The sequence below is a fragment of the Macaca thibetana genome, chromosome 10 (assembly GCF_024542745.1).
Source record: "Macaca thibetana thibetana isolate TM-01 chromosome 10, ASM2454274v1, whole genome shotgun sequence".
In the NCBI taxonomy this organism is placed as follows: domain Eukaryota; kingdom Metazoa; phylum Chordata; class Mammalia; order Primates; family Cercopithecidae; genus Macaca; species Macaca thibetana.
Window position 1 is genome coordinate 6,142,440 of NC_065587.1, and position 12,363 is coordinate 6,154,802.

The 12,363-nt window shown below is 53.8% G+C and overlaps 2 protein-coding genes across 3 annotated transcripts in view; one reads left to right on the plus strand and one right to left on the minus strand.

The window, feature by feature from the left end:
- The window catches only part of PRR5 (proline rich 5), a 71,425-nt gene extending 63,548 nt beyond the window's left edge, over window positions 1–7,877 (minus strand). For both annotated transcript variants that reach the window (XM_050805936.1, XM_050805937.1), the window contains exon 1: window positions 7,750–7,877. The gene's annotated coding sequence lies outside the window, so the exon portion shown is untranslated. The remainder of the gene's footprint in view (window positions 1–7,749) is intronic.
- Window positions 1–12,363, plus strand: part of SULT4A1 (sulfotransferase family 4A member 1) — a 996,812-nt gene that overhangs the window by 161,213 nt on the left and 823,236 nt on the right. The gene's annotated exons all lie outside the window — the stretch shown is intronic.

Here is a 12,363-nt window from a genome sequence, read left to right on the forward strand (position 1 = left end):
CCCTCTGCCTGTTGGCCCAGTCAAACCCTCCATCCTGCTGGCCCAGGGCCATTGCCACCTCCTTTAGGAAGCATTCCTGGATCCTCCCTTTCTGCTGTGTGACTGTGGGGAGGCCCATCACACTCTCTGAGCCAGTTTCTCTTCTCTTCTCTTCTCTTTTCTCTCTTCTCTTCTCTTCTTTCTTTTTTTCTTTTTTCTTTTTTTTTTTTTTTTGAGACAGGGTCTCACTCTGTTGCCCAGGCTGAAAAGCAGTGGTGCAATCACAGTTCACTGCAGCCTTGACCTCCCGGACTCAGGTGGCCCTCCCACCTCAGCCTCCCGAGTAGCTAAGACCACAAGTGCACGCCACCATGCCTGGCTCACTCATTTTTTCATATTTTTAGTAGAGACTGGGTCTTGCTATGTTGCCCAGGCTTGGCTTAAACTCCTGGGCCCAAGCGATCTGCCCGCCTTGACCTCCTAAAGTGCTGGGGTTACTGACGCGAGCCACTGCGCCCAGCCTTCTCTTCTGTTTTTGATTTTTCTTTTTCCCTTCACTTTTCCAGGTTCAGTAACTTGCCCATCTGAGCCAGTTTCTACAAGGGAGCTAAGGATCTCTGCTCATGGGGGACAAAATGAGAGTATGCGAATCAAGTTCTCCCAGCACCTCACCCACACAGAGACTCATTCTATTCGGGGGAAACCGAACATCAGGAATCAAATCATAAACATGACTGAGCGTGGCTAGGAGTGGGGCACAGGACTGCACAGAATCTGGCTCCTGTCTGTAAGAATCCACAATTTAATTAGGATATGTGACCTAAATAATAATAACAACAACAGTAACAATGGCCACCGAGTTTTAAGCCCCGCCACATGCCAGACACTTCACATCCCATCTCCTCGTTTACTCCTCCCAGAAGCCCTAGGACGTGGGTTGCTTCTTGCTCCCATTTGACAGCAGAGCAGGAAACTGAGATGCAGAGAGGGTGAGAGCCCCGCCTGGGGTCACACAGCTTTTCACATCATCGGGCACGTGGAGGCCCCGCTGAAAGGGGGGCTCCAAGACAAATGACGGAACTTCCATGGGACAGATACTGTGCAGCTCCTAAAAACCCATCAGGACTGCTCACGAGCTCCTGGGCTGCTTAGGGACAGGGAAGATGCTCACGATATTACATCTAGTGAAAAAAGCAGAACCGGTCAGACGCGGTGGCTCATGCCTGTAATCCCAGCACTTCGGGAGGCCAAGGCAGGAGGATGGTTTGAGCCTAGGAGTTCAAAACCAGCTTGGGCAACATGGCAAAACCCCATTTCTTTTTTTTTTTTTTTTTTTTTTTGAGACAGCGTCTTGCTCTGTCACCCAGGCTGGAGTGCAGTGGCAAGATCTTGGCTCACTGCAACCTCTACCTCCCGGGTTCAAGCAATTCTCCTGCCTCAGCCTCCCGAGTAGCAGGGATTACAGGTGTCCGCCACCACGCCTGGCTAATTTTTTTTTTTTTTTTTTTTTGAGACGGAGTCTCGCTCTGCCGCCCAGGCTGGAGTGCAGTGGCCGGAGCTCAGCTCACTGCAAGCTCCGCCTCCCGGGTTCACGCCATTCTCCTGCCTCAGCCTCCCGAGTAGTTGGGACTACAGGCGCCCGCCACCGCGCCCGGCTAGTTTTTTGTATTTTTTAGTAGAGACGGGGTTTCACCGTGTTAGCCAGGATGGTCTCGATCTCCTGACCTCGTGATCCGCCCGTCTCGGCCTCCCAAAGTGCTGGGATTACAGGCTTGAGCCACCGCGCCTGGCCAATTTTTGTATTTTTTAGCAGAGACTGGGTTTCACTATGTTGGCCAGGCTGGTCTTGAACTCCTGACCTCAGGCGATCCACCCGCCTCGGCCTCCCAAAGTGCTAGGATTACAAGCGTGAGCCACCGCGCCCGGCTGCAAAACCTCATTTCTACTAAAAAAAAAAAAAAAGGAAAAAAAAAAGAAAAAAAAGAAAAAGAAAACCAAAAAACCAAAACCCAAAAACAAATAAAAAAATTGGCAGGGTGTGGTGGTGCGTGCCTGTGGTCTCAGCTACCGGAATGTGGTGATTGTGCCACTGCACTCCAGCCTGGGTGAAAGAGCAAGGCACTGTCTAAAAAAGAAAAGAAAAGAAAAGAGCAGGATAGAGAACCGTAGAGCTGTAGGTGCGGTGCGGCAATGACACTACACAACAGGACTTCTATCTCAGAACAGATTGACAGGAAATGAATACGTTCAAGGGGCGAGGCTGCAGGCAGAATCAGAGCCCATTCTCCAGACTCTGTCCAATATGGTGATGTTGGTTTCATATTTAAAATTTCCCCTACAAAGAGGATTTGTCCACCCCAAGGCTTTTTGAGCAGCTACTGTCTGTCCTGTTTGTTGAGCATTTTTCTCCTCTCTCAGCCTCAGGTTTGGCCTGCGGAAGGCATGAAGCAGAACATGGACCCACCCTCTCCCGGCCATAGGTAGATCTCCTGGCCCCTCCACTGCAGCAAGGCCGAAGCCACGCCCAGGATCTTCTCCCTGTCTTCCCTTTCCACATGGGATCTATTTACCAGGGACCATCACCGCCACCTACCCAAGCCCTAGACTAACAGTCGTAGGTGCTTAGAGAGTAGTGAGCTCCCCGTTACTGAGAATAATCAAGTAGGGAGCCATATGTCTACCCACCAAGAAGTGGCCACGTGCAGTGGCCGGATCTCAGCTCACTGCAAGCTCCACCTCCTGGGTTTACGCCATTCTCCTGCCTCAGCCTCCCGAGTAGCTGGGACCACAGGCGCCCGCCACTTTGCCCGGCTAGTTTTTTGTATTTTTTAGTAGAGATGGGGTTTCACCGTGTTAGCCAGGATGGTCTCGATCTCCTGACCTCGTGATCCGCCCTTCTCGGCCTCCCAAAGTGCTGGGATTACAGGCTTGAGCCACCGCGCCCGGCCCACGACGGATGACTTTCTATTCATCTAAATCAGACCCAAATGCCTTACCAGTGGGTGACCTTGGACAAGATACTGATATCTTTGTATCCTACCTTCCTGGTCTGTACAATGGGATCATGATAGAACAGTGACCTCAGAGGCCCTTCAAAGGGTTAAAAGAGGGCAAGTAGGTAAACTTCTAAGACGCCGTCCAGTGCCTCCCAAGAGCTGCCTATGCATTGGCCATTATTATTTGGCAGCTTTATCCTACTCACCTCAGGAGCTACGCAGGGAAGAAATCAAAACTCCTGTTTTGCAGATGAGAAAACTGAGGCATGGAGAGTAACACCCTCAGACTCAAAGGGGTTGTAAGCAGTGGAACCAGGGCCAGAACTCGGGTCTTCTGGCATTAAGTGGGAGCTGTGCCCCCAGGCTAGGTCCTCTCTCCCTTCATGTCTCTGGCCTGGGTTCTCTTCTAGGCATGAGGTGGATTGCTTTCGCTGGAGAAACTGCTTTTGCAACCCAGTGCAACCTTTAACCAGCCCAGCAGATGGCACAGAAAGCATAGCCTTAAGAACTTTCCAGAAAATGAGCAGGACTCATGCTGGGGTCAGAGGAGCCCACCATGGTGGTTCCTGACGGCAAGGCTCTGTGGCAGTATTTCCAGACCTTCGAGCATGCTGTGTGGTGGGGTGGAGCATGCGGACCCAGGTTTGAGTTCCAGCCCTGCCCCCTTGCTGTGGCTCTGGGCAGTCACTGGTTCCCCCTGAGCCTCAGTTTGCCCATCTGTTAACTGGGCAGGGCCACGTCCACCTCGTGGGCTGGCTGGGAGGAGTAGGTGAGACGGTGCCTGGGGAGGTCTATGCACAGGGGCTGGCTGGCAGGACAGGAACTCAGTAGACGGCAGGCAGCCCCTCCCTTCCAGAGGGGAGCCCACGCTTGGGGGTCAGAACTGAGGACAGCAATGCCCTCTGTGCCGAGATGAATCCGTGTGTTTTCTTGACATCTTTTATTTTATTTGTTTATCTATTTATTTATTTTGAGATGGTGTCTCGCTCTGTCTTGCCCAGGCTAGAGTGCAGTAGCGTGATCTCAGCTCACTACAGCCTCTGCCTCCTGGGTTCAAGCAGTTCTCCTGTCTCAGCCTCCTGAGTAGCTGGGACTACAGGCATGTGCCACCATGCCCAGCTAATTTTGTATTTTTAGTAAAGACAGGGTTTCACCATGTTGGCCAGCCTGCTCTCAAACTCCTGACCTCAGGTGACCCACCTGCCTCAACCTCCCAAACTGCTGGGATTACAGGCATGAACCACCGTGCCTGGCCATCTTGACATCTTTTAAACAAGGACTTGGCCCTGCCCCATCCCCACTTACCCCAGCATGTGGGTATCGGTGTAACACAATAGCAAACTCCATTTCTGTCCCTACTCCTCTGGGGCAGGGGACAGAAGGGCACAGGTATCAGTTGGGGGCTTCCTTGTGCCAGGCCGAGTGAGCACTGTATTTATCTCCCTGCCTGGACTCTTAGGGCCACCCCAACATTAACATTAATACCAACACCACGGCTGATGCCAAGGCAGGGTTATCACAGGATCACGACACTACAAGACCACAGCACTACAAGACTATGCACCACAAGGCTATGTCACTAGAAGAGCACATCACTCTAGGAAGACCACGTGGCTACAGAATGACATCACTACTTTCCACGACTCACAGGGAACACTCCTAACTGGGACTGTTCAAGCACCTGACATGAAGTCGCTTAACTCTCACAGCAGCCTACAGCCTAGAGTGCAGCAGGAATCACTATTTTATCGATGAAGAAGTGGAGGCAGACAGAGGTTAAGTAACTTGCTAAGACCTCCCGAGAGGTGGGACAGGATTCGAACCCACGCAGCTGGCTCCAGAACCCACCCCCTCAGTCACCTAAGCTGTTTATTCCAATCTGCACCTTGCAACGAGAGAACTGAAGCTCAGAGAGCTTAGGCAGTTTTCTCATGGCAGATGGCCCTGACTCTGGGATCCCTAACCTCTCCCCTCTCACTGGCTCCCGAAGGCTCCTCCTGCTCGGCCACCAGAAGCTGAGAGTCCGAGGGTCTGCGGTCAAGCCCCTGGGTAGCAGCGGCACCAGGGCTGCTCTCCGAGACTGAGTGTTTCTGAAGTCATCGAGAAATATGCAAATACGCTCACCAGACTTCCAAGCCCCTGTGCCACCACGTGCTCCCCAGCAAGATCCAATTTTAAGACATAAGAAAAAAGAGAGATGTGGTTAAAATAAAAAATGAGGGCTGCCTTGTCACCAAGAAGCCACCTGTTTGTTCAGCTAAACCATGTCTTCACAATGGCGCAAGATTCTGATCCACATTTCTTGCCTCTAATCCAAGAGATGGCCGGTCCTGTTCAGTGCTGGCCCCCTGCAGCCCCCCTGGGCTTCAGGATGAGGGTCTTGAAGCAGGATGCCCTGACCCTGCTGTTTGAGCCTGTGGGCGACCCACACCGCCCTCTGACCTGGATAGCACCGCATTCACACGGCATCAGTAGCCTGCCCATTTCTGCGTGGCTCTTTCTATCTTGAGAGGCCCTCCTCGCCATCTGCAGGGCCTGGGGAAGGTCTTCATGACTGAATGACTGAATGAATGAATGAATGACTCTCCTCCTCTACGGGAGTCTCATGAGAGCTCTGTTCTTCTCACACATGCCCCAAAAGACGGTTTTGTTCACATCCACAAACGTCCACAACTTGGGGTACCCGGAGAGCTCCTGGTGTTCCTCTTTCCTTGTCACCCGCCCCTCCTGGTGTCTGCACCCCTGACTTGCTGGGCGTGAGCAGGAAAGCTGGCACCACACCACACTGCCTGCCTCTGCCAGGCGGCTCTGTGTTACCATCCCCAGGCCTTTTAAGCCATCCATTAGAAACAAAAAACCCATTAGCTCACAAATGTTTCTGCACAGGCTGCTTTCCCTGCTGATGAAGAATTAAGTCCATGCGAGTGTCCCCACTGCCACCCAGTTAAAACAGCCAAGACACAGAAGTGCCAGCCATTCCCATGGCCGATCCACCCACACCATGGTGTGCTTGTGATGTGGGGCACCACACTTCTTTGGACCTCCCTGACTGCCTCTGTGGGTGGATGGGTGAAGGTAATATGATGATCCCAGTTTTCAGGTGAGTAACCCAAGGCCCAGAGAAGCAAAGTGACTTGTCCAGGGCCACACAGCCAGCCAGTGCTGGAGCTGGGATCCTGACCCAGGCCTGCTGGACTTCACAGCAATCCCCGCCCCACAATTTAAACAAAGGGCTCAGAATCCCAGACTGTTTGGCAGGGAAGGCCCCTGGGGAGGCCATAACCTCCTCTGACTGCTGGGGGACTTGGGCTCCAAGAGGGGAGTGGCTTGCCCAGGGACACAGCAAAGTTGTGGACCCCAGGGTGGGCCCTTCTTGGCCTCTTCGCTGCCTGCCAGCCAGAGGGAGGCAGATGACTTTGTCTCCCTCATCCAACGTTACCACCTAGCGCTGCTCACACCTGAATGTGCATCAGAATGACCATGAGGGACTTACAAAATGCAGATTCCTGGTGCCCCCTTACCAGGTCAGGACGGGGGCCAAGGAATTGGCATTTTATCAAGCACTGCCATCAAGGAGGATAATCTGGGGTCCGGGACCTCACTTGGAGAGTCCCAGCTTACTAAGCCCCAGGATTCTGGAGGCTGGCCCAGTGCAGAAAGCCTGAGAGGCCACAGGGAGGCGCCCTCCCACCTGCAGATCAATCCAGGGAATGGGACTCACCACCCACCCTCCCACCAAGAGCATCACTAATCACCTTGCAGCCAGGCCGCACCACACGGTCCTCATGGCCTCTGTCCACACATGTCACTCCCACCCATGCCACTGGTAGGGAAGTGGAGGCCGCTTGGAGGAAGTGACCCAGTCGCTGGGACCACATCCTGTGACCTTTGGACCCGGGACCCTCCCCCAATCTTCTACCTTGGCTCTAGTGGAAAAAAATCTTAGAAAGCGTCAGGCTCTGTTCATGGGAACACGGTCTAGAAATCCACATGATTAGGTCTGAGGCGCAGACCCGTGGCCAGGCAGACCTGGCCAGTGTCCCCACCTGCCAAGGGATGGTGAGGATGTCTCCCCAGGCTCTGACCTTACAGACTGCTAAGCGCTCCAGCCCTGGAGCCTCTGCCCTGGGGTCTGCCGGCTGCCTCCACCCGCCCCCACCCACTCTGCAGGGCCAGCTAACAGCCAGGAAGTGGATGGAGGCACAGGCCAGGGGCCAGAGGGGTGGGGGCCACAGGCTGAGGCAGGACAGGGCTCTGAAAGGAAGGGTCCCCCATCCTCGACCATCTTTGTTTGCTCTATTAAGGGGGGCAATGGCGAGGGAGGCACGAGCTGCCATGGGGAGGGGGCGGCGTCGGGGAAGGAGATGGGGACACGGGGCAGCTGGACGGAGACCCACCCACAGAGACGCGGACAAACTCACAGATAGAGGGAAGGGGGCGGGGCGGGGGGCGCGCGAGAGAGGCTGGGAGAGAACGAGCTCGGGAGGTCCCGGGAGACTGGGGTGGGAGAGGCTGAACCTCCATCCAAGGGGGCCGCCCCTGCCCCGCAGATTCCGCCCGACCCCTACCCCATCCCAGGGCCCCGCAGTCGGAGTCGCGCGCGCGCACCTATGCGCGCACACACAAGCACACACACGCGCACACACATGCGCGCGCCGCTCCGCCGACACCGCCCCGGGGCCCCCCCTTCTGCAGGGGCGCGCGTCTGGCCCCCCAACCCCAGCCACCCGGTCCCCTCTCCGGCCGGGCCTCCGGACCCGTCGCCGCCGCTCACCTCGGTCCCCGCGCCGCCGCCGCCGCCGCCGCGCAGAGCCGGAGCCGGAGCCCGGAGCCCGGAGCCCGGAGCCCGGAGCCCGGGGCCGGGGGAGGGGGCCGCGGAGGCCCCGCCCCGCCCCGCTCCGCCGCGTCCCGCCCCTCGGGCCCGCGCGGGGGCGCCCGCAGCCGCCGCAGCCCCCAGGGACTCCGGGCGCTGCAGGAGAGACTCGCCCAAGTGCGGAAAGCTGTCCGCGGGCACGCCCACTCGGGTGCGCCCGAACTGGGGGCTGGCGCTTGGGCCCCCTCCCGGCCTCCGCCCCTGAACACTGCGCAGGCTGTGGGCGGCGCCCGCCGGGGCAGGGGGCGTCCCGGGTCACCCGGCGGCCCGGATCGGCCCGTGACGCCCTCAGCCTACCCCTCTGCGGGCCGCAAACGTCCAGAGAGCGCCCCCTCCCCAAGTCCCGGTCAGAGTGGGGCGCCAGAAGCCGGGAGGACAAATCAGACGGTCAGACTCAGTCCCTGTCCCGGGGATCGGGGTCCAGCCGCGGGCGGAGCGGGGAGGGAGGGGAAGACGAACGGGCCTGGCACCAAAAACAGCCCAGGGCTGTGGTTCTCAAAGTGTGGCCTCCGTCAGTGCGGAGTCCCTGAGCTCACCCCGGACCTACAGAAGCAAAAGTCGGGGTTGGGCCCACTATTTCAACAAGCCCTCTGGGTGGTTCCAGAGTTCTGTGAAGTTTGAGAAGAACTGCCCTGGTGGAAACATCCAGCACCCCACATCCTGCACCCCACAACCCACATCCCACACCCCAGTGTCTCGAAAAGGGTTTCTTTTCACTCTTCACTTAAACAGCCTCACCCTGTTTAAGTACCTCTCCGTTGATACGTGGCTGTGGTGGGGGCAGTGGGCCGGGGAGCAGTGGTGTCTGTCCCAGGAATCCCTGGCAGGATTGACAGTGAGTGCCTGGTAGAAGCCAAAGGTCCTGTCCTAGGGGCCAGGCTGTGGGCATTCGGGTGGTGATGGTTATTGTCTTTTGGTGTGGTGATTGTTTTACTATTTTAGAATGCAATTGTGCAAGTATTTGTGTCCATATTCAATTGGAAAGCTTTTTTGTTTGTTTTTCCTTCCATCATTGTGCTTGTTTGAAGCTAAGCCACTCGACCCCCAGAAACAGTGTTGACATGAGACAGGTCAGATGGCCAGCCTTCCTGGTGACCAGATTCCAGGACAGCAAGCGCCCGGCCAGACCCCAGGTGCTCTATTTGAAATCTATAGGGCCCTGGGAGTGAGCAGCTCTGCCTGGACAGCAGGATGGGGCATCCCAGAGGGAGGGGAGGGCATCTGGACAGAGGGGCCTAAAGTGTCTGGGTGGCATCTAGACTGGGCAGATAGTGCCTGGATCGAGTACTGGGGTGGGGCTGGAAACAGGGGCCTGGAGGTGCCAGAAGGAGGTGGACCTGTTCTGAACCCTGTGCTGCCAAGAGGGATGTCCTGGCCTTGGAGGGACCTTTGAGGTCATCTAATCCAGCCTCTTGGTGTGTGACCACTAGGACCTCCCCTACTTCTAGTTAAACTTTCTTTCTTTTTTTTTTTTTTTTTCCTGAGACCGAGTCTTGCTCTGTTGCCCAGGCTGGAGTGCAGTGGTGCCATCTCTGCTTATTGCAACCTCCACCTCCTGGGTTCAAGCGATTCTCCTGCCTCAGCCTCCTGAGTAGCTGGGGCTACAGGTGCCTGCCACCATGCCCGACTAATTTTTGTATTTTTAGTAGAGACAGGGTTTCATTCTGTTGGCCAGGCTGGTCTTGAACTCCTGACCTCGGGTGATCCACCTGCCTGGGCCTCCCAAAGTCCTGGGATTACAGGCGTGAGCCACCATACCCGGCCTAAACTTTCTTATTTTGAGATAATCGTAGATTCACGTGCAGTTATAAGAAATAATACAGAGATGTCTTGGACCCAGTTTTCTCCACTGGTAAAATCTTGCAAAATTATACTACAATATCACAGCCAGGATATTGGCATAGATGCCATCAAGATACAGAACATTCCATCAGCAAAGGACCCCCCTGTGGACTTTTTATGTGCTCGTCTCCCTCCCTCCTACCTCCTGGCAAACACTTACCTGTTCTCCATTTCTGTAATTTTATCATTTCAAGCATGTTATATAAATGTAATCATACAGTATGTTACCTTTTGAGATTGCTTTTTTTCCACTCAGCATAATTCCCTGAAGATTCTTCCAAGTTGCTTTGTGTTTCAGTAGTTTGTTCCTTGCTATTGTGGCGTGGTAAGAGTTCCATAGTATGGGTATATCATAATTTGTTTAGCCATTCACTTGTTGAAGGCTATCTGGGTTGATTCCCAGTTTGAGGCTATTACCAATAAAGCTGCCATAAACATTTGTGTACAGGTTTTTGTGTGAACATAAGTTTTCGTTTGTCTGGGAAAAGTGCCCAGGAGTGTAATTGCTGGGTCGTATGGGAGTTGCATGTTTGGATTTTTAAGAAATTGCCACAATGTTTTCCAGAGTGACTGTACCACTTTGCCTTCCCAGCAGCAAAGCTTGAGTGATCCAGTTTCTCCGCATCCCTACCAACATTTCATCCCGTCCCTGTGTTTTATTTTTGCCATGCTGATAGGTGTGTAGTGAGATCTCATGGTTTTAATTTGCCTTCCTCTAACGGCTATTGATGTTAAAGATTCAAAACGATCTTAAGAGCTTATTTACCATCTGTAAATCCCATCAGTGGTAGGTCTGTTCATGTCTTTTGCCCATTTTCTAATTGGATTGGTTTTTAAAAAAATGTTCATTAAAATTTTTTTTTGAACCCCATGAGCAGTCGACAGAGAAAAAGTTGATTTTTAAGAGTTCTTGGCTGGGCGTGGTGGATCACACCTGTAATCCCAGCACTTTGGAAGGCCAAGGCGTGGGGATTGCTTGAGCCCAGGAGTTTGAGACCAGCCTGGGCAATATGCAGAAACTGTCTTTACTGAAAATACCAAAAATTAGGCTGGGTGCGGTGGCTCATGCCTATAATCCCAGCACTTTGGGAGGCCAAGGCGGGCAGATCACCTGAGGTCAGGAGTTCAAGACCAGCCTGGCCAACATGTGAAACCCTGTCTCTACTACAAATACAAAAATTAGCTGGGTGTGGTGGCACATGCCTGTAGTCCCAGCTACTCTGGCGGCTGAAGTGGGAGAATCACTTGAGTTCAGGAAGTTGAGGTCTCAGTGAGCCAAGTTCACACCACTGCACTCCAGCTTGGGTGACAGAAGTGAGACCCTGTCTCAAAAAAAAAAAAAAAAAAAAAAAAAAGAGGGTGGAGGATTTGGTGTGCAAATACTTTCAAATACTTTCTCAGTCTGTAGCTTGTCTTTTCATCCTCTTAATTGTTTATTCTCAAAGCATAAGTTTTTAATATTGATGGAGTCCAGTGTATCAATTTTTCCTTCTATGGAACAAGCCTGTCTCTCATTTCCTGCCAGAACATGAGGCTGCCCTGGTGGGGGATGGAGCCCCGTCTGAGAGGAGGTGGCAGCCCAGCCTGTAGCCCAGACACTTTGCTTATGCCCCCAGCATTTCAGGGCCATCCCCACTTGGCCATGTGGGTGTTGTCTGCTGACCTCTGACCTCTGCAGGGAACAAAAGCAACCTAGATCCTCAGGGTCCTGGCCTCGCTGAAGCCTGGTTCTGAAAGGGCAGGGGAAGGGAAGCAGGAGTCTGCGCACCTGCCTTGCAGGCATTGTCTCAGTAAACCCTTGCCCTTGAGGCAGGAAGTGAGACCAAGGGAGGCCCAGCTTGCCAGGCTTTCCTAGCACACCCGGAATTTGAGGATCCAGTGCCTTGGCACCGTCTGCAGTCCCCCAAGGAGAGATTTGAGGTTGCTTATAGTTAGATGTGGAGACACCCCCTCCTTCCTAACTTGGGGTATAAGGTCCATCAGAATAACATCAGCTGTAGCCATATGGTAACACTGATGGTTGCCACACACTTGCTATGTGCCAGGGGCGTTGCGGTGCTCCATAAGCATTGCCCCATTTAGCTCCTGCAAGAAACTCTGAAGTGGGTGCTCTCCTTATCTTCCTTTAAGAGCTCAGACGTCTGGGGACACAGAGAGGTGAAGTAATTTACTCAAGGCCACACAGCTCATAGGTGGTGGAGCTAAGATTGGAGCCTCCACGGCAGGGCTGCAGAGGTGGGGGGCTAGCCAGGGTGAACACACAGTTTGTCTCCAAATGCAGATGCTGCGAGGAAGAGGGAGCAGGACGGCAGGAGGTCCGAGTTCCCTGGGTGGGCACACATGGGTCTGCAGGTTTCAGGGATTCACGATAAGGAATATTAAGGGTGAAGATTTCCGCCCAACTCCTCAGACCTAGTGGAGCTTTGGGTCGATCCCAGTGAGTGCGGCAGAGAGGCTGCTTTTACTTCTCACCTTGTTCTTAATTTGAAGATCGATTCATTCTTTTTTTCTTGTATTTTTTCAGAAAGCGTTGGTGGTTCCTAAGATGCCGGTCTTCGCCGGTGTGAATGTTTTTAAAGGAAAGTCAGGGATTGTGTCCTGGGACTCCCTAGGCATGATCTATGGACTATTGTAAAAGTTGTCAGAATGAAACTGGCATCATTTTTGTTAAAA